At 53.0% G+C, this 20,913-nt stretch overlaps 45 non-coding genes across 45 annotated transcripts; 25 read left to right on the forward strand and 20 right to left on the reverse strand.

Annotated features, from left to right (window-relative positions):
- The first annotated feature begins 40 nt into the window (after positions 1 to 40).
- TRNAW-CCA (transfer RNA tryptophan (anticodon CCA)) lies at positions 41 to 112 on the forward strand. The gene has a single exon. It is a non-coding gene; the product is annotated as a tRNA-Trp (tRNA).
- Positions 113 to 676: 564 nt separating this feature from the next.
- On the reverse strand, positions 677 to 750 carry TRNAI-AAU (transfer RNA isoleucine (anticodon AAU)). Its single transcript has one exon. It is a non-coding gene; the product is annotated as a tRNA-Ile (tRNA).
- A 126-nt stretch (positions 751 to 876) lies between these two features.
- On the forward strand, positions 877 to 948 carry TRNAW-CCA (transfer RNA tryptophan (anticodon CCA)). The gene has a single exon. It is a non-coding gene; the product is annotated as a tRNA-Trp (tRNA).
- A 564-nt stretch (positions 949 to 1,512) lies between these two features.
- TRNAI-AAU (transfer RNA isoleucine (anticodon AAU)) lies at positions 1,513 to 1,586 on the reverse strand. The gene has a single exon. It is a non-coding gene; the product is annotated as a tRNA-Ile (tRNA).
- A 126-nt stretch (positions 1,587 to 1,712) lies between these two features.
- Positions 1,713 to 1,784, forward strand: TRNAW-CCA (transfer RNA tryptophan (anticodon CCA)). The gene has a single exon. It is a non-coding gene; the product is annotated as a tRNA-Trp (tRNA).
- Positions 1,785 to 2,348: 564 nt separating this feature from the next.
- TRNAI-AAU (transfer RNA isoleucine (anticodon AAU)) lies at positions 2,349 to 2,422 on the reverse strand. The gene has a single exon. It is a non-coding gene; the product is annotated as a tRNA-Ile (tRNA).
- Positions 2,423 to 2,548: 126 nt separating this feature from the next.
- TRNAW-CCA (transfer RNA tryptophan (anticodon CCA)) lies at positions 2,549 to 2,620 on the forward strand. The gene has a single exon. It is a non-coding gene; the product is annotated as a tRNA-Trp (tRNA).
- A 764-nt stretch (positions 2,621 to 3,384) lies between these two features.
- TRNAW-CCA (transfer RNA tryptophan (anticodon CCA)) lies at positions 3,385 to 3,456 on the forward strand. Its single transcript has one exon. It is a non-coding gene; the product is annotated as a tRNA-Trp (tRNA).
- A 564-nt stretch (positions 3,457 to 4,020) lies between these two features.
- Positions 4,021 to 4,094, reverse strand: TRNAI-AAU (transfer RNA isoleucine (anticodon AAU)). The gene has a single exon. It is a non-coding gene; the product is annotated as a tRNA-Ile (tRNA).
- Positions 4,095 to 4,220: 126 nt separating this feature from the next.
- Positions 4,221 to 4,292, forward strand: TRNAW-CCA (transfer RNA tryptophan (anticodon CCA)). The gene has a single exon. It is a non-coding gene; the product is annotated as a tRNA-Trp (tRNA).
- Positions 4,293 to 5,078: 786 nt separating this feature from the next.
- TRNAW-CCA (transfer RNA tryptophan (anticodon CCA)) lies at positions 5,079 to 5,150 on the forward strand. Its single transcript has one exon. It is a non-coding gene; the product is annotated as a tRNA-Trp (tRNA).
- Positions 5,151 to 5,714: 564 nt separating this feature from the next.
- TRNAI-AAU (transfer RNA isoleucine (anticodon AAU)) lies at positions 5,715 to 5,788 on the reverse strand. The gene has a single exon. It is a non-coding gene; the product is annotated as a tRNA-Ile (tRNA).
- A 126-nt stretch (positions 5,789 to 5,914) lies between these two features.
- On the forward strand, positions 5,915 to 5,986 carry TRNAW-CCA (transfer RNA tryptophan (anticodon CCA)). Its single transcript has one exon. It is a non-coding gene; the product is annotated as a tRNA-Trp (tRNA).
- A 564-nt stretch (positions 5,987 to 6,550) lies between these two features.
- TRNAI-AAU (transfer RNA isoleucine (anticodon AAU)) lies at positions 6,551 to 6,624 on the reverse strand. The gene has a single exon. It is a non-coding gene; the product is annotated as a tRNA-Ile (tRNA).
- A 126-nt stretch (positions 6,625 to 6,750) lies between these two features.
- On the forward strand, positions 6,751 to 6,822 carry TRNAW-CCA (transfer RNA tryptophan (anticodon CCA)). Its single transcript has one exon. It is a non-coding gene; the product is annotated as a tRNA-Trp (tRNA).
- A 564-nt stretch (positions 6,823 to 7,386) lies between these two features.
- TRNAI-AAU (transfer RNA isoleucine (anticodon AAU)) lies at positions 7,387 to 7,460 on the reverse strand. Its single transcript has one exon. It is a non-coding gene; the product is annotated as a tRNA-Ile (tRNA).
- A 126-nt stretch (positions 7,461 to 7,586) lies between these two features.
- TRNAW-CCA (transfer RNA tryptophan (anticodon CCA)) lies at positions 7,587 to 7,658 on the forward strand. Its single transcript has one exon. It is a non-coding gene; the product is annotated as a tRNA-Trp (tRNA).
- A 564-nt stretch (positions 7,659 to 8,222) lies between these two features.
- Positions 8,223 to 8,296, reverse strand: TRNAI-AAU (transfer RNA isoleucine (anticodon AAU)). Its single transcript has one exon. It is a non-coding gene; the product is annotated as a tRNA-Ile (tRNA).
- Positions 8,297 to 8,422: 126 nt separating this feature from the next.
- TRNAW-CCA (transfer RNA tryptophan (anticodon CCA)) lies at positions 8,423 to 8,494 on the forward strand. The gene has a single exon. It is a non-coding gene; the product is annotated as a tRNA-Trp (tRNA).
- A 564-nt stretch (positions 8,495 to 9,058) lies between these two features.
- Positions 9,059 to 9,132, reverse strand: TRNAI-AAU (transfer RNA isoleucine (anticodon AAU)). The gene has a single exon. It is a non-coding gene; the product is annotated as a tRNA-Ile (tRNA).
- A 126-nt stretch (positions 9,133 to 9,258) lies between these two features.
- On the forward strand, positions 9,259 to 9,330 carry TRNAW-CCA (transfer RNA tryptophan (anticodon CCA)). The gene has a single exon. It is a non-coding gene; the product is annotated as a tRNA-Trp (tRNA).
- Positions 9,331 to 9,894: 564 nt separating this feature from the next.
- On the reverse strand, positions 9,895 to 9,968 carry TRNAI-AAU (transfer RNA isoleucine (anticodon AAU)). Its single transcript has one exon. It is a non-coding gene; the product is annotated as a tRNA-Ile (tRNA).
- A 126-nt stretch (positions 9,969 to 10,094) lies between these two features.
- On the forward strand, positions 10,095 to 10,166 carry TRNAW-CCA (transfer RNA tryptophan (anticodon CCA)). Its single transcript has one exon. It is a non-coding gene; the product is annotated as a tRNA-Trp (tRNA).
- A 564-nt stretch (positions 10,167 to 10,730) lies between these two features.
- TRNAI-AAU (transfer RNA isoleucine (anticodon AAU)) lies at positions 10,731 to 10,804 on the reverse strand. The gene has a single exon. It is a non-coding gene; the product is annotated as a tRNA-Ile (tRNA).
- A 126-nt stretch (positions 10,805 to 10,930) lies between these two features.
- TRNAW-CCA (transfer RNA tryptophan (anticodon CCA)) lies at positions 10,931 to 11,002 on the forward strand. Its single transcript has one exon. It is a non-coding gene; the product is annotated as a tRNA-Trp (tRNA).
- Positions 11,003 to 11,566: 564 nt separating this feature from the next.
- TRNAI-AAU (transfer RNA isoleucine (anticodon AAU)) lies at positions 11,567 to 11,640 on the reverse strand. Its single transcript has one exon. It is a non-coding gene; the product is annotated as a tRNA-Ile (tRNA).
- Positions 11,641 to 11,766: 126 nt separating this feature from the next.
- On the forward strand, positions 11,767 to 11,838 carry TRNAW-CCA (transfer RNA tryptophan (anticodon CCA)). The gene has a single exon. It is a non-coding gene; the product is annotated as a tRNA-Trp (tRNA).
- A 564-nt stretch (positions 11,839 to 12,402) lies between these two features.
- On the reverse strand, positions 12,403 to 12,476 carry TRNAI-AAU (transfer RNA isoleucine (anticodon AAU)). The gene has a single exon. It is a non-coding gene; the product is annotated as a tRNA-Ile (tRNA).
- A 126-nt stretch (positions 12,477 to 12,602) lies between these two features.
- On the forward strand, positions 12,603 to 12,674 carry TRNAW-CCA (transfer RNA tryptophan (anticodon CCA)). Its single transcript has one exon. It is a non-coding gene; the product is annotated as a tRNA-Trp (tRNA).
- Positions 12,675 to 13,238: 564 nt separating this feature from the next.
- Positions 13,239 to 13,312, reverse strand: TRNAI-AAU (transfer RNA isoleucine (anticodon AAU)). Its single transcript has one exon. It is a non-coding gene; the product is annotated as a tRNA-Ile (tRNA).
- Positions 13,313 to 13,438: 126 nt separating this feature from the next.
- TRNAW-CCA (transfer RNA tryptophan (anticodon CCA)) lies at positions 13,439 to 13,510 on the forward strand. The gene has a single exon. It is a non-coding gene; the product is annotated as a tRNA-Trp (tRNA).
- Positions 13,511 to 14,074: 564 nt separating this feature from the next.
- Positions 14,075 to 14,148, reverse strand: TRNAI-AAU (transfer RNA isoleucine (anticodon AAU)). The gene has a single exon. It is a non-coding gene; the product is annotated as a tRNA-Ile (tRNA).
- A 126-nt stretch (positions 14,149 to 14,274) lies between these two features.
- Positions 14,275 to 14,346, forward strand: TRNAW-CCA (transfer RNA tryptophan (anticodon CCA)). Its single transcript has one exon. It is a non-coding gene; the product is annotated as a tRNA-Trp (tRNA).
- Positions 14,347 to 14,910: 564 nt separating this feature from the next.
- On the reverse strand, positions 14,911 to 14,984 carry TRNAI-AAU (transfer RNA isoleucine (anticodon AAU)). Its single transcript has one exon. It is a non-coding gene; the product is annotated as a tRNA-Ile (tRNA).
- Positions 14,985 to 15,110: 126 nt separating this feature from the next.
- Positions 15,111 to 15,182, forward strand: TRNAW-CCA (transfer RNA tryptophan (anticodon CCA)). The gene has a single exon. It is a non-coding gene; the product is annotated as a tRNA-Trp (tRNA).
- Positions 15,183 to 15,746: 564 nt separating this feature from the next.
- Positions 15,747 to 15,820, reverse strand: TRNAI-AAU (transfer RNA isoleucine (anticodon AAU)). Its single transcript has one exon. It is a non-coding gene; the product is annotated as a tRNA-Ile (tRNA).
- Positions 15,821 to 15,955: 135 nt separating this feature from the next.
- Positions 15,956 to 16,027, forward strand: TRNAW-CCA (transfer RNA tryptophan (anticodon CCA)). Its single transcript has one exon. It is a non-coding gene; the product is annotated as a tRNA-Trp (tRNA).
- Positions 16,028 to 16,591: 564 nt separating this feature from the next.
- On the reverse strand, positions 16,592 to 16,665 carry TRNAI-AAU (transfer RNA isoleucine (anticodon AAU)). The gene has a single exon. It is a non-coding gene; the product is annotated as a tRNA-Ile (tRNA).
- Positions 16,666 to 16,791: 126 nt separating this feature from the next.
- TRNAW-CCA (transfer RNA tryptophan (anticodon CCA)) lies at positions 16,792 to 16,863 on the forward strand. Its single transcript has one exon. It is a non-coding gene; the product is annotated as a tRNA-Trp (tRNA).
- Positions 16,864 to 17,627: 764 nt separating this feature from the next.
- Positions 17,628 to 17,699, forward strand: TRNAW-CCA (transfer RNA tryptophan (anticodon CCA)). Its single transcript has one exon. It is a non-coding gene; the product is annotated as a tRNA-Trp (tRNA).
- A 764-nt stretch (positions 17,700 to 18,463) lies between these two features.
- Positions 18,464 to 18,535, forward strand: TRNAW-CCA (transfer RNA tryptophan (anticodon CCA)). Its single transcript has one exon. It is a non-coding gene; the product is annotated as a tRNA-Trp (tRNA).
- A 564-nt stretch (positions 18,536 to 19,099) lies between these two features.
- Positions 19,100 to 19,173, reverse strand: TRNAI-AAU (transfer RNA isoleucine (anticodon AAU)). The gene has a single exon. It is a non-coding gene; the product is annotated as a tRNA-Ile (tRNA).
- A 126-nt stretch (positions 19,174 to 19,299) lies between these two features.
- Positions 19,300 to 19,371, forward strand: TRNAW-CCA (transfer RNA tryptophan (anticodon CCA)). Its single transcript has one exon. It is a non-coding gene; the product is annotated as a tRNA-Trp (tRNA).
- Positions 19,372 to 20,135: 764 nt separating this feature from the next.
- Positions 20,136 to 20,207, forward strand: TRNAR-CCU (transfer RNA arginine (anticodon CCU)). The gene has a single exon. It is a non-coding gene; the product is annotated as a tRNA-Arg (tRNA).
- Positions 20,208 to 20,771: 564 nt separating this feature from the next.
- Positions 20,772 to 20,845, reverse strand: TRNAI-AAU (transfer RNA isoleucine (anticodon AAU)). The gene has a single exon. It is a non-coding gene; the product is annotated as a tRNA-Ile (tRNA).
- Positions 20,846 to 20,913: the final 68 nt, after the last annotated feature.

Here is a 20,913-nt window from a genome sequence, read left to right on the forward strand (position 1 = left end):
ACGCCGGAGTAGCCTAAAGCTTTCCAGAGCCACCACAGCTGACCTCGTGGCGCAACGGTAGCGCGTCTGACTCCAGATCAGAAGGTTGCGTGTTCAAATCACGTCGGGGTCATGTTGGTTTTCATCGTCACCCACCCAAGCCAGGCTCCTCTGGCCCCTCCGCGTTGTCCCATCATTCCATTCCGGCTCCCACCCACGCAGGCTCCCGATCACCCTCAGAAGGCTGGGTGAACAGCCAAACCTAAAGAGCATGTGCCGTAGGCCTGGAAGAAGCTCCACTCCTGGGCTCATAGCATTGGGTGGAGGGTTGCAAAGCCTCAAATTAATAAGAATCAAGCATGTAAAACCTGCAAGGGTCAGAAGGTGCTTTGCAAGGCGTTATGGGTTGTTTTTCTTTCCCGAAGAATACATGTCTTACCTCGGGTTCTAACATAAGCGTGCAGAGAGGCTCCAGGGCTTGTGGCGTCAGCTAACTTTTTGTTTTCCCACAATCTTTAGCAGATATGGTTCTGGATCTTGGAGCCTTGAGGTGTTGTGGGACATAATTAAGCTGGGACATAATTAAGCTGCGCCACTAGCGAAATAGGCATCTTTGCTATCCGTTGAGTAGGTTAAAGAAAACTAGGCCAAGCGCCGACGGCCATAGGAATCCACCGCGGTTGGAATAAAAGGGCAATGGCCCGTACGGGGATCGAACCCGCGACCTTGGCGTTATTAGCACCACGCTCTAACCAACTGAGCTAACCGGCCGAAACTTGCATAGGGAGAGCCGGCCAAAGCTGGCACAGGGCTATCAGGGCAACCAGGTCAATCTGTGGGCAACCGCTGAAGAATTGACGCCGGAGTAGCCTAAAGCTTTCCAGAGCCACCACAGCTGACCTCGTGGCGCAACGGTAGCGCGTCTGACTCCAGATCAGAAGGTTGCGTGTTCAAATCACGTCGGGGTCATGTTGGTTTTCATCGTCACCCACCCAAGCCAGGCTCCTCTGGCCCCTCCGCGTTGTCCCATCATTCCATTCCGGCTCCCACCCACGCAGGCTCCCGATCACCCTCAGAAGGCTGGGTGAACAGCCAAACCTAAAGAGCATGTGCCGTAGGCCTGGAAGAAGCTCCACTCCTGGGCTCATAGCATTGGGTGGAGGGTTGCAAAGCCTCAAATTAATAAGAATCACGCATGTAAAACCTGCAAGGGTCAGAAGGTGCTTTGCAAGGCGTTATGGGTTGTTTTTCTTTCCCGAAGAATGCATGTCTTACCTCGGGTTCTAACATAAGCGTGCAGAGAGGCTCCAGGGCTTGTGGCGTCAGCTAACTTTTTGTTTTCCCACAATCTTTAGCAGATATGGTTCTGGATCTTGGAGCCTTGAGGTGTTGTGGGACATAATTAAGCTGGGACATAATTAAGCTGCGCCACTAGCGAAATAGGCATCTTTGCTATCCGTTGAGTAGGTTAAAGAAAACTAGGCCAAGCGCCGACGGCCATAGGAATCCACCGCGGTTGGAATAAAAGGGCAATGGCCCGTACGGGGATCGAACCCGCGACCTTGGCGTTATTAGCACCACGCTCTAACCAACTGAGCTAACCGGCCGAAACTTGCATAGGGAGAGCCGGCCAAAGCTGGCACAGGGCTATCAGGGCAACCAGGTCAATCTGTGGGCAACCGCTGAAGAATTGACGCCGGAGTAGCCTAAAGCTTTCCAGAGCCACCACAGCTGACCTCGTGGCGCAACGGTAGCGCGTCTGACTCCAGATCAGAAGGTTGCGTGTTCAAATCACGTCGGGGTCATGTTGGTTTTCATCGTCACCCACCCAAGCCAGGCTCCTCTGGCCCCTCCGCGTTGTCCCATCATTCCATTCCGGCTCCCACCCACGCAGGCTCCCGATCACCCTCAGAAGGCTGGGTGAACAGCCAAACCTAAAGAGCATGTGCCGTAGGCCTGGAAGAAGCTCCACTCCTGGGCTCATAGCATTGGGTGGAGGGTTGCAAAGCCTCAAATTAATAAGAATCAAGCATGTAAAACCTGCAAGGGTCAGAAGGTGCTTTGCAAGGCGTTATGGGTTGTTTTTCTTTCCCGAAGAATGCATGTCTTACCTCGGGTTCTAACATAAGCGTGCAGAGAGGCTCCAGGGCTTGTGGCGTCAGCTAACTTTTTGTTTTCCCACAATCTTTAGCAGATATGGTTCTGGATCTTGGAGCCTTGAGGTGTTGTGGGACATAATTAAGCTGGGACATAATTAAGCTGCGCCACTAGCGAAATAGGCATCTTTGCTATCCGTTGAGTAGGTTAAAGAAAACTAGGCCAAGCGCCGACGGCCATAGGAATCCACCGCGGTTGGAATAAAAGGGCAATGGCCCGTACGGGGATCGAACCCGCGACCTTGGCGTTATTAGCACCACGCTCTAACCAACTGAGCTAACCGGCCGAAACTTGCATAGGGAGAGCCGGCCAAAGCTGGCACAGGGCTATCAGGGCAACCAGGTCAATCTGTGGGCAACCGCTGAAGAATTGACGCCGGAGTAGCCTAAAGCTTTCCAGAGCCACCACAGCGGACCTCGTGGCGCAACGGTAGCGCGTCTGACTCCAGATCAGAAGGTTGCGTGTTCAAATCACGTCGGGGTCATGTTGGTTTTCATCGTCACCCACCCAAGCCAGGCTCCTCTGGCCCCTCCGCGTTGTCCCATCATTCCATTCCGGCTCCCACCCACGCAGGCTCCCGATCACCCTCAGAAGGCTGGGTGAACAGCCAAACCTAAAGAGCATGTGCCGTAGGCCTGGAAGAAGCTCCACTCCTGGGCTCATAGCATTGGGTGGAGGGTTGCAAAGCCTCAAATTAATAAGAATCAAGCATGTAAAACCTGCAAGGGTCAGAAGGTGCTTTGCAAGGCGTTATGGGTTGTTTTTCTTTCCCGAAGAATACATGTCTTACCTCGGGTTCTAACATAAGCGTGCAGAGAGGCTCCAGGGCTTGTGGCGTCAGCTAACTTTTTGTTTTCCCACAATCTTTAGCAGATATGGTTCTGGATCTTGGAGCCTTGAGGTGTTGTGGGACATAATTAAGCTGGGACATAATTAAGCTGCGCCACTAGCGAAATAGGCATCTTTGCTATCCGTTGAGTAGGTTAAAGAAAACTAGGCCAAGCGCCGACGGCCATAGGAATCCACCGCGGTTGGAATAAAAGGGCAATGACCCGTACGGGGATCGAACCCGCGACCTTGGCGTTATTAGCACCACGCTCTAACCAACTGAGCTAACCGGCCGAAACTTGCATAGGGAGAGCCGGCCAAAGCTGGCACAGGGCTATCAGGGCAACCAGGTCAATCTGTGGGCAACCGCTGAAGAATTGACGCCGGAGTAGCCTAAAGCTTTCCAGAGCCACCACAGCTGACCTCGTGGCGCAACGGTAGCGCGTCTGACTCCAGATCAGAAGGTTGCGTGTTCAAATCACGTCGGGGTCATGTTGGTTTTCATCGTCACCCACCCAAGCCAGGCTCCTCTGGCCCCTCCGCGTTGTCCCATCATTCCATTCCGGCTCCCACCCACGCAGGCTCCCGATCACCCTCAGAAGGCTGGGTGAACAGCCAAACCTAAAGAGCATGTGCCGTAGGCCTGGAAGAAGCTCCACTCCTGGGCTCATAGCATTGGGTGGAGGGTTGCAAAGCCTCAAATTAATAAGAATCAAGCATGTAAAACCTGCAAGGGTCAGAAGGTGCTTTGCAAGGCGTTATGGGTTGTTTTTCTTTCCCGAAGAATGCATGTCTTACCTCGGGTTCTAACATAAGCGTGCAGAGAGGCTCCAGGGCTTGTGGCGTCAGCTAACTTTTTGTTTTCCCACAATCTTTAGCAGATATGGTTCTGGATCTTGGAGCCTTGAGGTGTTGTGGGACATAATTAAGCTGGGACATAATTAAGCTGCGCCACTAGCGAAATAGGCATCTTTGCTATCCGTTGAGTAGGTTAAAGAAAACTAGGCCAAGCGCCGACGGCCATAGGAATCCACCGCGGTTGGAATAAAAGGGCAATGGCCCGTACGGGGATCGAACCCGCGACCTTGGCGTTATTAGCACCACGCTCTAACCAACTGAGCTAACCGGCCGAAACTTGCATAGGGAGAGCTGGCCAAAGCTGGCACAGGGCTATCAGGGCAACCAGGTCAATCTGTGGGCAACCGCTGAAGAATTGACGCCGGAGTAGCCTAAAGCTTTCCAGAGCCACCACAGCTGACCTCGTGGCGCAACGGTAGCGCGTCTGACTCCAGATCAGAAGGTTGCGTGTTCAAATCACGTCGGGGTCATGTTGGTTTTCATCGTCACCCACCCAAGCCAGGCTCCTCTGGCCCCTCCGCGTTGTCCCATCATTCCATTCCGGCTCCCACCCACGCAGGCTCCCGATCACCCTCAGAAGGCTGGGTGAACAGCCAAACCTAAAGAGCATGTGCCGTAGGCCTGGAAGAAGCTCCACTCCTGGGCTCATAGCATTGGGTGGAGGGTTGCAAAGCCTCAAATTAATAAGAATCAAGCATGTAAAACCTGCAAGGGTCAGAAGGTGCTTTGCAAGGCGTTATGGGTTGTTTTTCTTTCCCGAAGAATACATGTCTTACCTCGGGTTCTAACATAAGCGTGCAGAGAGGCTCCAGGGCTTGTGGCGTCAGCTAACTTTTTGTTTTCCCACAATCTTTAGCAGATATGGTTCTGGATCTTGGAGCCTTGAGGTGTTGTGGGACATAATTAAGCTGGGACATAATTAAGCTGCGCCACTAGCGAAATAGGCATCTTTGCTATCCGTTGAGTAGGTTAAAGAAAACTAGGCCAAGCGCCGACGGCCATAGGAATCCACCGCGGTTGGAATAAAAGGGCAATGGCCCGTACGGGGATCGAACCCGCGACCTTGGCGGATCGAACCCGCGACCTTGGCGTTATTAGCACCACGCTCTAACCAACTGAGCTAACCGGCCGAAACTTGCATAGGGAGAGCCGGCCAAAGCTGGCACAGGGCTATCAGGGCAACCAGGTCAATCTGTGGGCAACCGCTGAAGAATTGACGCCGGAGTAGCCTAAAGCTTTCCAGAGCCACCACAGCTGACCTCGTGGCGCAACGGTAGCGCGTCTGACTCCAGATCAGAAGGTTGCGTGTTCAAATCACGTCGGGGTCATGTTGGTTTTCATCGTCACCCACCCAAGCCAGGCTCCTCTGGCCCCTCCGCGTTGTCCCATCATTCCATTCCGGCTCCCACCCACGCAGGCTCCCGATCACCCTCAGAAGGCTGGGTGAACAGCCAAACCTAAAGAGCATGTGCCGTAGGCCTGGAAGAAGCTCCACTCCTGGGCTCATAGCATTGGGTGGAGGGTTGCAAAGCCTCAAATTAATAAGAATCAAGCATGTAAAACCTGCAAGGGTCAGAAGGTGCTTTGCAAGGCGTTATGGGTTGTTTTTCTTTCCCGAAGAATGCATGTCTTACCTCGGGTTCTAACATAAGCGTGCAGAGAGGCTCCAGGGCTTGTGGCGTCAGCTAACTTTTTGTTTTCCCACAATCTTTAGCAGATATGGTTCTGGATCTTGGAGCCTTGAGGTGTTGTGGGACATAATTAAGCTGGGACATAATTAAGCTGCGCCACTAGCGAAATAGGCATCTTTGCTATCCGTTGAGTAGGTTAAAGAAAACTAGGCCAAGCGCCGACGGCCATAGGAATCCACCGCGGTTGGAATAAAAGGGCAATGGCCCGTACGGGGATCGAACCCGCGACCTTGGCGTTATTAGCACCACGCTCTAACCAACTGAGCTAACCGGCCGAAACTTGCATAGGGAGAGCCGGCCAAAGCTGGCACAGGGCTATCAGGGCAACCAGGTCAATCTGTGGGCAACCGCTGAAGAATTGACGCCGGAGTAGCCTAAAGCTTTCCAGAGCCACCACAGCTGACCTCGTGGCGCAACGGTAGCGCGTCTGACTCCAGATCAGAAGGTTGCGTGTTCAAATCACGTCGGGGTCATGTTGGTTTTCATCGTCACCCACCCAAGCCAGGCTCCTCTGGCCCCTCCGCGTTGTCCCATCATTCCATTCCGGCTCCCACCCACGCAGGCTCCCGATCACCCTCAGAAGGCTGGGTGAACAGCCAAACCTAAAGAGCATGTGCCGTAGGCCTGGAAGAAGCTCCACTCCTGGGCTCATAGCATTGGGTGGAGGGTTGCAAAGCCTCAAATTAATAAGAATCAAGCATGTAAAACCTGCAAGGGTCAGAAGGTGCTTTGCAAGGCGTTATGGGTTGTTTTTCTTTCCCGAAGAATACATGTCTTACCTCGGGTTCTAACATAAGCGTGCAGAGAGGCTCCAGGGCTTGTGGCGTCAGCTAACTTTTTGTTTTCCCACAATCTTTAGCAGATATGGTTCTGGATCTTGGAGCCTTGAGGTGTTGTGGGACATAATTAAGCTGGGACATAATTAAGCTGCGCCACTAGCGAAATAGGCATCTTTGCTATCCGTTGAGTAGGTTAAAGAAAACTAGGCCAAGCGCCGACGGCCATAGGAATCCACCGCGGTTGGAATAAAAGGGCAATGGCCCGTACGGGGATCGAACCCGCGACCTTGGCGTTATTAGCACCACGCTCTAACCAACTGAGCTAACCGGCCGAAACTTGCATAGGGAGAGCCGGCCAAAGCTGGCACAGGGCTATCAGGGCAACCAGGTCAATCTGTGGGCAACCGCTGAAGAATTGACGCCGGAGTAGCCTAAAGCTTTCCAGAGCCACCACAGCTGACCTCGTGGCGCAACGGTAGCGCGTCTGACTCCAGATCAGAAGGTTGCGTGTTCAAATCACGTCGGGGTCATGTTGGTTTTCATCGTCACCCACCCAAGCCAGGCTCCTCTGGCCCCTCCGCGTTGTCCCATCATTCCATTCCGGCTCCCACCCACGCAGGCTCCCGATCACCCTCAGAAGGCTGGGTGAACAGCCAAACCTAAAGAGCATGTGCCGTAGGCCTGGAAGAAGCTCCACTCCTGGGCTCATAGCATTGGGTGGAGGGTTGCAAAGCCTCAAATTAATAAGAATCAAGCATGTAAAACCTGCAAGGGTCAGAAGGTGCTTTGCAAGGCGTTATGGGTTGTTTTTCTTTCCCGAAGAATACATGTCTTACCTCGGGTTCTAACATAAGCGTGCAGAGAGGCTCCAGGGCTTGTGGCGTCAGCTAACTTTTTGTTTTCCCACAATCTTTAGCAGATATGGTTCTGGATCTTGGAGCCTTGAGGTGTTGTGGGACATAATTAAGCTGGGACATAATTAAGCTGCGCCACTAGCGAAATAGGCATCTTTGCTATCCGTTGAGTAGGTTAAAGAAAACTAGGCCAAGCGCCGACGGCCATAGGAATCCACCGCGGTTGGAATAAAAGGGCAATGGCCCGTACGGGGATCGAACCCGCGACCTTGGCGTTATTAGCACCACGCTCTAACCAACTGAGCTAACCGGCCGAAACTTGCATAGGGAGAGCCGGCCAAAGCTGGCACAGGGCTATCAGGGCAACCAGGTCAATCTGTGGGCAACCGCTGAAGAATTGACGCCGGAGTAGCCTAAAGCTTTCCAGAGCCACCACAGCTGACCTCGTGGCGCAACGGTAGCGCGTCTGACTCCAGATCAGAAGGTTGCGTGTTCAAATCACGTCGGGGTCATGTTGGTTTTCATCGTCACCCACCCAAGCCAGGCTCCTCTGGCCCCTCCGCGTTGTCCCATCATTCCATTCCGGCTCCCACCCACGCAGGCTCCCGATCACCCTCAGAAGGCTGGGTGAACAGCCAAACCTAAAGAGCATGTGCCGTAGGCCTGGAAGAAGCTCCACTCCTGGGCTCATAGCATTGGGTGGAGGGTTGCAAAGCCTCAAATTAATAAGAATCAAGCATGTAAAACCTGCAAGGGTCAGAAGGTGCTTTGCAAGGCGTTATGGGTTGTTTTTCTTTCCCGAAGAATACATGTCTTACCTCGGGTTCTAACATAAGCGTGCAGAGAGGCTCCAGGGCTTGTGGCGTCAGCTAACTTTTTGTTTTCCCACAATCTTTAGCAGATATGGTTCTGGATCTTGGAGCCTTGAGGTGTTGTGGGACATAATTAAGCTGGGACATAATTAAGCTGCGCCACTAGCGAAATAGGCATCTTTGCTATCCGTTGAGTAGGTTAAAGAAAACTAGGCCAAGCGCCGACGGCCATAGGAATCCACCGCGGTTGGAATAAAAGGGCAATGGCCCGTACGGGGATCGAACCCGCGACCTTGGCGTTATTAGCACCACGCTCTAACCAACTGAGCTAACCGGCCGAAACTTGCATAGGGAGAGCCAGCCAAAGCTGGCACAGGGCTATCAGGGCAACCAGGTCAATCTGTGGGCAACCGCTGAAGAATTGACGCCGGAGTAGCCTAAAGCTTTCCAGAGCCACCACAGCTGACCTCGTGGCGCAACGGTAGCGCGTCTGACTCCAGATCAGAAGGTTGCGTGTTCAAATCACGTCGGGGTCATGTTGGTTTTCATCGTCACCCACCCAAGCCAGGCTCCTCTGGCCCCTCCGTGTTGTCCCATCATTCCATTCCGGCTCCCACCCACGCAGGCTCCCGATCACCCTCAGAAGGCTGGGTGAACAGCCAAACCTAAAGAGCATGTGCCGTAGGCCTGGAAGAAGCTCCACTCCTGGGCTCATAGCATTGGGTGGAGGGTTGCAAAGCCTCAAATTAATAAGAATCAAGCATGTAAAACCTGCAAGGGTCAGAAGGTGCTTTGCAAGGCGTTATGGGTTGTTTTTCTTTCCCGAAGAATACATGTCTTACCTCGGGTTCTAACATAAGCGTGCAGAGAGGCTCCAGGGCTTGTGGCGTCAGCTAACTTTTTGTTTTCCCACAATCTTTAGCAGATATGGTTCTGGATCTTGGAGCCTTGAGGTGTTGTGGGACATAATTAAGCTGGGACATAATTAAGCTGCGCCACTAGCGAAATAGGCATCTTTGCTATCCGTTGAGTAGGTTAAAGAAAACTAGGCCAAGCGCCGACGGCCATAGGAATCCACCGCGGTTGGAATAAAAGGGCAATGGCCCGTACGGGGATCGAACCCGCGACCTTGGCGTTATTAGCACCACGCTCTAACCAACTGAGCTAACCGGCCGAAACTTGCATAGGGAGAGCCGGCCAAAGCTGGCACAGGGCTATCAGGGCAACCAGGTCAATCTGTGGGCAACCGCTGAAGAATTGACGCCGGAGTAGCCTAAAGCTTTCCAGAGCCACCACAGCTGACCTCGTGGCGCAACGGTAGCGCGTCTGACTCCAGATCAGAAGGTTGCGTGTTCAAATCACGTCGGGGTCATGTTGGTTTTCATCGTCACCCACCCAAGCCAGGCTCCTCTGGCCCCTCCGCGTTGTCCCATCATTCCATTCCGGCTCCCACCCACGCAGGCTCCCGATCACCCTCAGAAGGCTGGGTGAACAGCCAAACCTAAAGAGCATGTGCCGTAGGCCTGGAAGAAGCTCCACTCCTGGGCTCATAGCATTGGGTGGAGGGTTGCAAAGCCTCAAATTAATAAGAATCAAGCATGTAAAACCTGCAAGGGTCAGAAGGTGCTTTGCAAGGCGTTATGGGTTGTTTTTCTTTCCCGAAGAATACATGTCTTACCTCGGGTTCTAACATAAGCGTGCAGAGAGGCTCCAGGGCTTGTGGCGTCAGCTAACTTTTTGTTTTCCCACAATCTTTAGCAGATATGGTTCTGGATCTTGGAGCCTTGAGGTGTTGTGGGACATAATTAAGCTGGGACATAATTAAGCTGCGCCACTAGCGAAATAGGCATCTTTGCTATCCGTTGAGTAGGTTAAAGAAAACTAGGCCAAGCGCCGACGGCCATAGGAATCCACCGCGGTTGGAATAAAAGGGCAATGGCCCGTACGGGGATCGAACCCGCGACCTTGGCGTTATTAGCACCACGCTCTAACCAACTGAGCTAACCGGCCGAAACTTGCATAGGGAGAGCCGGCCAAAGCTGGCACAGGGCTATCAGGGCAACCAGGTCAATCTGTGGGCAACCGCTGAAGAATTGACGCCGGAGTAGCCTAAAGCTTTCCAGAGCCACCACAGCTGACCTCGTGGCGCAACGGTAGCGCGTCTGACTCCAGATCAGAAGGTTGCGTGTTCAAATCACGTCGGGGTCATGTTGGTTTTCATCGTCACCCACCCAAGCCAGGCTCCTCTGGCCCCTCCGCGTTGTCCCATCATTCCATTCCGGCTCCCACCCACGCAGGCTCCCGATCACCCTCAGAAGGCTGGGTGAACAGCCAAACCTAAAGAGCATGTGCCGTAGGCCTGGAAGAAGCTCCACTCCTGGGCTCATAGCATTGGGTGGAGGGTTGCAAAGCCTCAAATTAATAAGAATCAAGCATGTAAAACCTGCAAGGGTCAGAAGGTGCTTTGCAAGGCGTTATGGGTTGTTTTTCTTTCCCGAAGAATACATGTCTTACCTCGGGTTCTAACATAAGCGTGCAGAGAGGCTCCAGGGCTTGTGGCGTCAGCTAACTTTTTGTTTTCCCACAATCTTTAGCAGATATGGTTCTGGATCTTGGAGCCTTGAGGTGTTGTGGGACATAATTAAGCTGGGACATAATTAAGCTGCGCCACTAGCGAAATAGGCATCTTTGCTATCCGTTGAGTAGGTTAAAGAAAACTAGGCCAAGCGCCGACGGCCATAGGAATCCACCGCGGTTGGAATAAAAGGGCAATGGCCCGTACGGGGATCGAACCCGCGACCTTGGCGTTATTAGCACCACGCTCTAACCAACTGAGCTAACCGGCCGAAACTTGCATAGGGAGAGCCGGCCAAAGCTGGCACAGGGCTATCAGGGCAACCAGGTCAATCTGTGGGCAACCGCTGAAGAATTGACGCCGGAGTAGCCTAAAGCTTTCCAGAGCCACCACAGCTGACCTCGTGGCGCAACGGTAGCGCGTCTGACTCCAGATCAGAAGGTTGCGTGTTCAAATCACGTCGGGGTCATGTTGGTTTTCATCGTCACCCACCCAAGCCAGGCTCCTCTGGCCCCTCCGCGTTGTCCCATCATTCCATTCCGGCTCCCACCCACGCAGGCTCCCGATCACCCTCAGAAGGCTGGGTGAACAGCCAAACCTAAAGAGCATGTGCCGTAGGCCTGGAAGAAGCTCCACTCCTGGGCTCATAGCATTGGGTGGAGGGTTGCAAAGCCTCAAATTAATAAGAATCAAGCATGTAAAACCTGCAAGGGTCAGAAGGTGCTTTGCAAGGCGTTATGGGTTGTTTTTCTTTCCCGAAGAATACATGTCTTACCTCGGGTTCTAACATAAGCGTGCAGAGAGGCTCCAGGGCTTGTGGCGTCAGCTAACTTTTTGTTTTCCCACAATCTTTAGCAGATATGGTTCTGGATCTTGGAGCCTTGAGGTGTTGTGGGACATAATTAAGCTGGGACATAATTAAGCTGCGCCACTAGCGAAATAGGCATCTTTGCTATCCGTTGAGTAGGTTAAAGAAAACTAGGCCAAGCGCCGACGGCCATAGGAATCCACCGCGGTTGGAATAAAAGGGCAATGGCCCGTACGGGGATCGAACCCGCGACCTTGGCGTTATTAGCACCACGCTCTAACCAACTGAGCTAACCGGCCGAAACTTGCATAGGGAGAGCCGGCCAAAGCTGGCACAGGGCTATCAGGGCAACCAGGTCAATCTGTGGGCAACCGCTGAAGAATTGACGCCGGAGTAGCCTAAAGCTTTCCAGAGCCACCACAGCTGACCTCGTGGCGCAACGGTAGCGCGTCTGACTCCAGATCAGAAGGTTGCGTGTTCAAATCACGTCGGGGTCATGTTGGTTTTCATCGTCACCCACCCAAGCCAGGCTCCTCTGGCCCCTCCGCGTTGTCCCATCATTCCATTCCGGCTCCCACCCACGCAGGCTCCCGATCACCCTCAGAAGGCTGGGTGAACAGCCAAACCTAAAGAGCATGTGCCGTAGGCCTGGAAGAAGCTCCACTCCTGGGCTCATAGCATTGGGTGGAGGGTTGCAAAGCCTCAAATTAATAAGAATCAAGCATGTAAAACCTGCAAGGGTCAGAAGGTGCTTTGCAAGGCGTTATGGGTTGTTTTTCTTTCCCGAAGAATACATGTCTTACCTCGGGTTCTAACATAAGCGTGCAGAGAGGCTCCAGGGCTTGTGGCGTCAGCTAACTTTTTGTTTTCCCACAATCTTTAGCAGATATGGTTCTGGATCTTGGAGCCTTGAGGTGTTGTGGGACATAATTAAGCTGGGACATAATTAAGCTGCGCCACTAGCGAAATAGGCATCTTTGCTATCCGTTGAGTAGGTTAAAGAAAACTAGGCCAAGCGCCGACGGCCATAGGAATCCACCGCGGTTGGAATAAAAGGGCAATGGCCCGTACGGGGATCGAACCCGCGACCTTGGCGTTATTAGCACCACGCTCTAACCAACTGAGCTAACCGGCCGAAACTTGCATAGGGAGAGCCGGCCAAAGCTGGCACAGGGCTATCAGGGCAACCAGGTCAATCTGTGGGCAACCGCTGAAGAATTGACGCCGGAGTAGCCTAAAGCTTTCCAGAGCCACCACAGCTGACCTCGTGGCGCAACGGTAGCGCGTCTGACTCCAGATCAGAAGGTTGCGTGTTCAAATCACGTCGGGGTCATGTTGGTTTTCATCGTCACCCACCCAAGCCAGGCTCCTCTGGCCCCTCCGCGTTGTCCCATCATTCCATTCCGGCTCCCACCCACGCAGGCTCCCGATCACCCTCAGAAGGCTGGGTGAACAGCCAAACCTAAAGAGCATGTGCCGTAGGCCTGGAAGAAGCTCCACTCCTGGGCTCATAGCATTGGGTGGAGGGTTGCAAAGCCTCAAATTAATAAGAATCAAGCATGTAAAACCTGCAAGGGTCAGAAGGTGCTTTGCAAGGCGTTATGGGTTGTTTTTCTTTCCCGAAGAATACATGTCTTACCTCGGGTTCTAACATAAGCGTGCAGAGAGGCTCCAGGGCTTGTGGCGTCAGCTAACTTTTTGTTTTCCCACAATCTTTAGCAGATATGGTTCTGGATCTTGGAGCCTTGAGGTGTTGTGGGACATAATTAAGCTGGGACATAATTAAGCTGCGCCACTAGCGAAATAGGCATCTTTGCTATCCGTTGAGTAGGTTAAAGAAAACTAGGCCAAGCGCCGACGGCCATAGGAATCCACCGCGGTTGGAATAAAAGGGCAATGGCCCGTACGGGGATCGAACCCGCGACCTTGGCGTTATTAGCACCACGCTCTAACCAACTGAGCTAACCGGCCGAAACTTGCATAGGGAGAGCCGGCCAAAGCTGGCACAGGGCTATCAGGGCAACCAGGTCAATCTGTGGGCAACCGCTGAAGAATTGACGCCGGAGTAGCCTAAAGCTTTCCAGAGCCACCACAGCTGACCTCGTGGCGCAACGGTAGCGCGTCTGACTCCAGATCAGAAGGTTGCGTGTTCAAATCACGTCGGGGTCATGTTGGTTTTCATCGTCACCCACCCAAGCCAGGCTCCTCTGGCCCCTCCGCGTTGTCCCATCATTCCATTCCGGCTCCCACCCACGCAGGCTCCCGATCACCCTCAGAAGGCTGGGTGAACAGCCAAACCTAAAGAGCATGTGCCGTAGGCCTGGAAGAAGCTCCACTCCTGGGCTCATAGCATTGGGTGGAGGGTTGCAAAGCCTCAAATTAATAAGAATCAAGCATGTAAAACCTGCAAGGGTCAGAAGGTGCTTTGCAAGGCGTTATGGGTTGTTTTTCTTTCCCGAAGAATACATGTCTTACCTCGGGTTCTAACATAAGCGTGCAGAGAGGCTCCAGGGCTTGTGGCGTCAGCTAACTTTTTGTTTTCCCACAATCTTTAGCAGATATGGTTCTGGATCTTGGAGCCTTGAGGTGTTGTGGGACATAATTAAGCTGGGACATAATTAAGCTGCGCCACTAGCGAAATAGGCATCTTTGCTATCCGTTGAGTAGGTTAAAGAAAACTAGGCCAAGCGCCGACGGCCATAGGAATCCACCGCGGTTGGAATAAAAGGGCAATGGCCCGTACGGGGATCGAACCCGCGACCTTGGCGTTATTAGCACCACGCTCTAACCAACTGAGCTAACCGGCCGAAACTTGCATAGGGAGAGCCGGCCAAAGCTGGCACAGGGCTATCAGGGCAACCAGGTCAATCTGTGGGCAACCGCTGAAGAATTGACGCCGGAGTAGCCTAAAGCTTTCCAGAGCCACCACAGCTGACCTCGTGGCGCAACGGTAGCGCGTCTGACTCCAGATCAGAAGGTTGCGTGTTCAAATCACGTCGGGGTCATGTTGGTTTTCATCGTCACCCACCCAAGCCAGGCTCCTCTGGCCCCTCCGCGTTGTCCCATCATTCCATTCCGGCTCCCACCCACGCAGGCTCCCGATCACCCTCAGAAGGCTGGGTGAACAGCCAAACCTAAAGAGCATGTGCCGTAGGCCTGGAAGAAGCTCCACTCCTGGGCTCATAGCATTGGGTGGAGGGTTGCAAAGCCTCAAATTAATAAGAATCAAGCATGTAAAACCTGCAAGGGTCAGAAGGTGCTTTGCAAGGCGTTATGGGTTGTTTTTCTTTCCCGAAGAATACATGTCTTACCTCGGGTTCTAACATAAGCGTGCAGAGAGGCTCCAGGGCTTGTGGCGTCAGCTAACTTTTTGTTTTCCCACAATCTTTAGCAGATATGGTTCTGGATCTTGGAGCCTTGAGGTGTTGTGGGACATAATTAAGCTGGGACATAATTAAGCTGCGCCACTAGCGAAATAGGCATCTTTGCTATCCGTTGAGTAGGTTAAAGAAAACTAGGCCAAGCGCCGACGGCCATAGGAATCCACCGCGGTTGGAATAAAAGGGCAATGGCCCGTACGGGGATCGAACCCGCGACCTTGGCGTTATTAGCACCACGCTCTAACCAACTGAGCTAACCGGCCGAAACTTGCATAGGGAGAGCCGGCCAAAGCTGGCACAGGGCTATCAGGGCAACCAGGTCAATCTGTGGGCAACCGCTGAAGAATTGACGCCGGAGTAGCCTAAAGCTTTCCAGAGCCACCACAGCTGACCTCGTGGCGCAACGGTAGCGCGTCTGACTCCAGATCAGAAGGTTGCGTGTTCAAATCACGTCGGGGTCATGTTGGTTTTCATCGTCACCCACCCAAGCCAGGCTCCTCTGGCCCCTCCGCGTTGTCCCATCATTCCATTCCGGCTCCCACCCACGCAGGCTCCCGATCACCCTCAGAAGGCTGGGTGAACAGCCAAACCTAAAGAGCATGTGCCGTAGGCCTGGAAGAAGCTCCACTCCTGGGCTCATAGCATTGGGTGGAGGGTTGCAAAGCCTCAAATTAATAAGAATCAAGCATGTAAAACCTGCAAGGGTCAGAAGGTGCTTTGCAAGGCGTTATGGGTTGTTTTTCTTTCCCGAAGAATACATGTCTTACCTCGGGTTCTAACATAAGCGTGCAGAGAGGCTCCAGGGCTTGTGGCGTCAGCTAACTTTTTGTTTTCCCACAATCTTTAGCAGATATGGTTCTGGATCTTGGAGCCTTGAGGTGTTGTGGGACATAATTAAGCTGGGACATAATTAAGCTGCGCCACTAGCGAAATAGGCATCTTTGCTATCCGTTGAGTAGGTTAAAGAAAACTAGGCCAAGCGCCGACGGCCATAGGAATCCACCGCGGTTGGAATAAAAGGGCAATGGCCCGTACGGGGATCGAACCCGCGACCTTGGCGTTATTAGCACCACGCTCTAACCAACTGAGCTAACCGGCCGAAACTTGCATAGGGAGAGCCGGCCAAAGCTGGCACAGGGCTATCAGGGCTATCAGGGCAACCAGGTCAATCTGTGGGCAACCGCTGAAGAATTGACGCCGGAGTAGCCTAAAGCTTTCCAGAGCCACCACAGCTGACCTCGTGGCGCAACGGTAGCGCGTCTGACTCCAGATCAGAAGGTTGCGTGTTCAAATCACGTCGGGGTCATGTTGGTTTTCATCGTCACCCACCCAAGCCAGGCTCCTCTGGCCCCTCCGCGTTGTCCCATCATTCCATTCCGGCTCCCACCCACGCAGGCTCCCGATCACCCTCAGAAGGCTGGGTGAACAGCCAAACCTAAAGAGCATGTGCCGTAGGCCTGGAAGAAGCTCCACTCCTGGGCTCATAGCATTGGGTGGAGGGTTGCAAAGCCTCAAATTAATAAGAATCAAGCATGTAAAACCTGCAAGGGTCAGAAGGTGCTTTGCAAGGCGTTATGGGTTGTTTTTCTTTCCCGAAGAATACATGTCTTACCTCGGGTTCTAACATAAGCGTGCAGAGAGGCTCCAGGGCTTGTGGCGTCAGCTAACTTTTTGTTTTCCCACAATCTTTAGCAGATATGGTTCTGGATCTTGGAGCCTTGAGGTGTTGTGGGACATAATTAAGCTGGGACATAATTAAGCTGCGCCACTAGCGAAATAGGCATCTTTGCTATCCGTTGAGTAGGTTAAAGAAAACTAGGCCAAGCGCCGACGGCCATAGGAATCCACCGCGGTTGGAATAAAAGGGCAATGGCCCGTACGGGGATCGAACCCGCGACCTTGGCGTTATTAGCACCACGCTCTAACCAACTGAGCTAACCGGCCGAAACTTGCATAGGGAGAGCCGGCCAAAGCTGGCACAGGGCTATCAGGGCAACCAGGTCAATCTGTGGGCAACCGCTGAAGAATTGACGCCGGAGTAGCCTAAAGCTTTCCAGAGCCACCACAGCTGACCTCGTGGCGCAACGGTAGCGCGTCTGACTCCAGATCAGAAGGTTGCGTGTTCAAATCACGTCGGGGTCATGTTGGTTTTCATCGTCACCCACCCAAGCCAGGCTCCTCTGGCCCCTCCGCGTTGTCCCATCATTCCATTCCGGCTCCCACCCACGCAGGCTCCCGATCACCCTCAGAAGGCTGGGTGAACAGCCAAACCTAAAGAGCATGTGCCGTAGGCCTGGAAGAAGCTCCACTCCTGGGCTCATAGCATTGGGTGGAGGGTTGCAAAGCCTCAAATTAATAAGAATCAAGCATGTAAAACCTGCAAGGGTCAGAAGGTGCTTTGCAAGGCGTTATGGGTTGTTTTTCTTTCCCGAAGAATACATGTCTTACCTCGGGTTCTAACATAAGCGTGCAGAGAGGCTCCAGGGCTTGTGGCGTCAGCTAACTTTTTGTTTTCCCACAATCTTTAGCAGATATGGTTCTGGATCTTGGAGCCTTGAGGTGTTGTGGGACATAATTAAGCTGGGACATAATTAAGCTGCGCCACTAGCGAAATAGGCATCTTTGCTATCCGTTGAGTAGGTTAAAGAAAACTAGGCCAAGCGCCGACGGCCATAGGAATCCACCGCGGTTGGAATAAAAGGGCAATGGCCCGTACGGGGATCAAACCCGCGACCTTGGCGTTATTAGCACCACGCTCTAACCAACTGAGCTAACCGGCCGAAACTTGCATAGGGAGAGCCGGCCAAAGCTGGCACAGGGCTATCAGGGCAACCAGGTCAATCTGTGGGCAACCGCTGAAGAATTGACGCCGGAGTAGCCTAAAGCTTTCCAGAGCCACCACAGCTGACCTCGTGGCGCAACGGTAGCGCGTCTGACTCCAGATCAGAAGGTTGCGTGTTCAAATCACGTCGGGGTCATGTTGGTTTTCATCGTCACCCACCCAAGCCAGGCTCCTCTGGCCCCTCCGCGTTGTCCCATCATTCCATTCCGGCTCCCACCCACGCAGGCTCCCGATCACCCTCAGAAGGCTGGGTGAACAGCCAAACCTAAAGAGCATGTGCCGTAGGCCTGGAAGAAGCTCCACTCCTGGGCTCATAGCATTGGGTGGAGGGTTGCAAAGCCTCAAATTAATAAGAATCAAGCATGTAAAACCTGCAAGGGTCAGAAGGTGCTTTGCAAGGCGTTATGGGTTGTTTTTCTTTCCCGAAGAATACATGTCTTACCTCGGGTTCTAACATAAGCGTGCAGAGAGGCTCCAGGGCTTGTGGCGTCAGCTAACTTTTTGTTTTCCCACAATCTTTAGCAGATATGGTTCTGGATCTTGGAGCCTTGAGGTGTTGTGGGACATAATTAAGCTGGGACATAATTAAGCTGCGCCACTAGCGAAATAGGCATCTTTGCTATCCGTTGAGTAGGTTAAAGAAAACTAGGCCAAGCGCCGACGGCCATAGGAATCCACCGCGGTTGGAATAAAAGGGCAATGGCCCGTACGGGGATCGAAACCGCGACCTTGGCGTTATTAGCACCACGCTCTAACCAACTGAGCTAACCGGCCGAAACTTGCATAGGGAGAGCCGGCCAAAGCTGGCACAGGGCTATCAGGGCAACCAGGTCAATCTGTGGGCAACCGCTGAAGAATTGACGCCGGAGTAGCCTAAAGCTTTCCAGAGCCACCACAGCTGACCTCGTGGCGCAACGGTAGCGCGTCTGACTCCAGATCAGAAGGTTGCGTGTTCAAATCACGTCGGGGTCATGTTGGTTTTCATCGTCACCCACCCAAGCCAGGCTCCTCTGGCCCCTCCGCGTTGTCCCATCATTCCATTCCGGCTCCCACCCACGCAGGCTCCCGATCACCCTCAGAAGGCTGGGTGAACAGCCAAACCTAAAGAGCATGTGCCGTAGGCCTGGAAGAAGCTCCACTCCTGGGCTCATAGCATTGGGTGGAGGGTTGCAAAGCCTCAAATTAATAAGAATCAAGCATGTAAAACCTGCAAGGGTCAGAAGGTGCTTTGCAAGGCGTTATGGGTTGTTTTTCTTTCCCGAAGAATACATGTCTTACCTCGGGTTCTAACATAAGCGTGCAGAGAGGCTCCAGGGCTTGTGGCGTCAGCTAACTTTTTGTTTTCCCACAATCTTTAGCAGATATGGTTCTGGATCTTGGAGCCTTGAGGTGTTGTGGGACATAATTAAGCTGGGACATAATTAAGCTGCGCCACTAGCGAAATAGGCATCTTTGCTATCCGTTGAGTAGGTTAAAGAAAACTAGGCCAAGCGCCGACGGCCATAGGAATCCACCGCGGTTGGAATAAAAGGGCAATGGCCCGTACGGGGATCGAACCCGCGACCTTGGCGTTATTAGCACCACGCTCTAACCAACTGAGCTAACCGGCCGAAACTTGCATAGGGAGAGCCGGCCAAAGCTGGCACAGGGCTATCAGGGCAACCAGGTCAATCTGTGGGCAACCGCTGAAGAATTGACGCCGGAGTAGCCTAAAGCTTTCCAGAGCCACCACAGCTGACCTCGTGGCGCAACGGTAGCGCGTCTGACTCCAGATCAGAAGGTTGCGTGTTCAAATCACGTCGGGGTCATGTTGGTTTTCATCGTCACCCACCCAAGCCAGGCTCCTCTGGCCCCTCCGCGTTGTCCCATCATTCCATTCCGGCTCCCACCCACGCAGGCTCCCGATCACCCTCAGAAGGCTGGGTGAACAGCCAAACCTAAAGAGCATGTGCCGTAGGCCTGGAAGAAGCTCCACTCCTGGGCTCATAGCATTGGGTGGAGGGTTGCAAAGCCTCAAATTAATAAGAATCAAGCATGTAAAACCTGCAAGGGTCAGAAGGTGCTTTGCAAGGCGTTATGGGTTGTTTTTCTTTCCCGAAGAATACATGTCTTACCTCGGGTTCTAACATAAGCGTGCAGAGAGGCTCCAGGGCTTGTGGCGTCAGCTAACTTTTTGTTTTCCCACAATCTTTAGCAGATATGGTTCTGGATCTTGGAGCCTTGAGGTGTTGTGGGACATAATTAAGCTGGGACATAATTAAGCTGCGCCACTAGCGAAATAGGCATCTTTGCTATCCGTTGAGTAGGTTAAAGAAAACTAGGCCAAGCGCCGACGGCCATAGGAATCCACCGCGGTTGGAATAAAAGGGCAATGGCCCGTACGGGGATCGAAACCGCGACCTTGGCGTTATTAGCACCACGCTCTAACCAACTGAGCTAACCGGCCGAAACTTGCATAGGGAGAGCCGGCCAAAGCTGGCACAGGGCTATCAGGGCAACCAGGTCAATCTGTGGGCAACCGCTGAAGAATTGACGCCGGAGTAGCCTAAAGCTTTCCAGAGCCACCACAGCTGACCTCGTGGCGCAACGGTAGCGCGTCTGACTCCTGATCAGAAGGTTGCGTGTTCAAATCACGTCGGGGTCATGTTGGTTTTCATCGTCACCCACCCAAGCCAGGCTCCTCTGGCCCCTCCGCGTTGTCCCATCATTCCATTCCGGCTCCCACCCACGCAGGCTCCCGATCACCCTCAGAAGGCTGGGTGAACAGCCAAACCTAAAGAGCATGTGCCGTAGGCCTGGAAGAAGCTCCACTCCTGGGCTCATAGCATTGGGTGGAGGGTTGCAAAGCCTCAAATTAATAAGAATCAAGCATGTAAAACCTGCAAGGGTCAGAAGGTGCTTTGCAAGGCGTTATGGGTTGTTTTTCTTTCCCGAAGAATACATGTCTTACCTCGGGTTCTAACATAAGCGTGCAGAGAGGCTCCAGGGCTTGTGGCGTCAGCTAACTTTTTGTTTTCCCACAATCTTTAGCAGATATGGTTCTGGATCTTGGAGCCTTGAGGTGTTGTGGGACATAATTAAGCTGGGACATAATTAAGCTGCGCCACTAGCGAAATAGGCATCTTTGCTATCCGTTGAGTAGGTTAAAGAAAACTAGGCCAAGCGCCGACGGCCATAGGAATCCACCGCGGTTGGAATAAAAGGGCAATGGCCCGTACGGGGATCGAACCCGCGACCTTGGCGTTATTAGCACCACGCTCTAACCAACTGAGCTAACCGGCCGAAACTTGCATAGGGAGAGCCGGCCAAAGCTGGCACAGGGCTATCAGGGCAACCAGGTCAATCTGTGG

Source organism: Lithobates pipiens, unplaced genomic scaffold (genome assembly GCF_037356315.1).
Source record: "Lithobates pipiens isolate NorthernLeopardFrog02 unplaced genomic scaffold, aLitPip1_a1.2 Scaffold_8, whole genome shotgun sequence".
NCBI classification, from domain to species: domain Eukaryota; kingdom Metazoa; phylum Chordata; class Amphibia; order Anura; family Ranidae; genus Lithobates; species Lithobates pipiens.